Here is a 1,548-nt window from a genome sequence, read left to right as displayed (position 1 = left end):
GCCTGCTCGCTCAGCCGTGCCAGGTGGCCTCGCCTCTTCCCCAGGAAACTCCCGGACTTGCTGTCCCCTCGGGTCTTGCAGTCGGCGTCGCCCTCCTCAGCTCCACCCTGGCCTTGGCCACCTGCGCCTTCTTCACCTTGATCTTCGTTTGGAGATTCTGCATCGACTTCTCGAAGGTCTCGGGACTTGCTCGCTGATGGTTGCAGAGAACGGCCAGGGCCCGACTGGCCCGGTTGGTCGTAAGATGCCATCCCGGCTGCCGCGCTGTCCCCAGCATGAGTCAGTGCCCGCGGCTGCTCCTGCGCTGCGATTCAGCCTTGCAGATCCGGAACCCCTCGATGGCCAGCGGTCCCTCATGTCCTGAAGGCGGGTGTCCGGGCCGGCGGTAGTCAGTCTGTCAAAGAGGTCGTCCCCAGGGTCCTGGTTTTTCATGCACAGCTGCAAGTTCTTGCACAGAGGCGTCCTCACCCAGGAAGTCGAACTCCACAGCGTGCTGGTGGCTGTCGGCCTCTGGGGCAGGGGACGTGCTCCACTCGAGGAGCAGCAGCCCACGGTGTCCGCCAGCGAACCTTCCTCTTCCTCCCGCCACGCCTTCAGTGGGAGCTTACCGTGAGAAAAAGGGCCACCGCGCGCTGTCTTTTCTTCATCTCTCTTCACTTCCAATCCGCGGATACCGAGACCGCATCTCATCTACAACAACTTTCAGGCGTCGAGCTACTTCATACTTCTGCCAATCTTTCTCCCCCTCCAGCTTCTTTCGAGCTTGGGTTCAGCATGACGTACTTGTTGGAGCTGAAGATGTTCTCTTTCCAGGAAGCCAGCCACGTGACAGTGTTGTCCGAGCGCCCTTTTTCCACTGGTGACCCGCTGGTGGCTCAGTCCCTGCGCAGCTGACGACCCCGTCCTGCGGCAGGGTTCTCCCCTTCAACATCCCCGTCTTGGGGTGGTCGCCGTGGCCCGAGAACAAGTCAGGTGGCTCTGTCTTGAAATTGCCTATTTTTTCTGGGTAACTACCATAAATACAGTAGCCAAACTGTTGGCTGAAGTTTTTCTGCTGCTTCTTTTAGCTTCTGCTTCTCCTCCTTGGCCAGGGCTTTCTGGGCTGTGGCTTTGTCCACAAAGTGTCTGTGGATCTCCGTGAAGTCACACTTGTCCAGGTGCTTGATGACTTTTCTCTCTTCTCCTGTCATTTCCTTTTGTCAGTCTCTGAAGAAGTTATTTTGGAAAACTTCCTTCGTCATATATTCATGCTCCAACATTTTCCCATAAAAAGTGGCAACATCAGCAGCTGCTACACTCAATTTCACAGGCTGTTGGCCTTAGAGAAGTGCACTCCGTCCAGAAGGGGCTCGTTTGGGGGGCAAAGTATGGGCCTCTGTCCCCACTTCACCTGTCTGTGCCCTTCTTTCCTGTGTCCTGTGCTGGCCGGGGGTGCCCCAGGAGTAGAATTCAAATCTAATGGAAAAAAAAAAATCTAGAAAAACAAACTTTCCAGAAGAGAATCAAGAACAAATAAAAAACCTGAAAAATCCTATAACTGGTAATGAA

General features: G+C 55.0%; 1 pseudogene; it reads right to left on the bottom strand.

Annotated features, from left to right (window-relative positions):
• Positions 1-280: 280 nt before the first annotated feature.
• LOC105818885 overlaps positions 281-1,548 on the bottom strand; it is a 12,450-nt pseudogene continuing 11,182 nt past the window's right edge.

This window comes from Propithecus coquereli, unplaced genomic scaffold (assembly GCF_000956105.1).
Source record: "Propithecus coquereli isolate 6110/MARCELLA unplaced genomic scaffold, Pcoq_1.0 Scaffold459, whole genome shotgun sequence".
NCBI lineage: Eukaryota > Metazoa > Chordata > Mammalia > Primates > Indriidae > Propithecus > Propithecus coquereli.
Note: the sequence above shows the minus strand (reverse complement) of the source record. Positions and strands in the feature narration are given on the sequence as shown.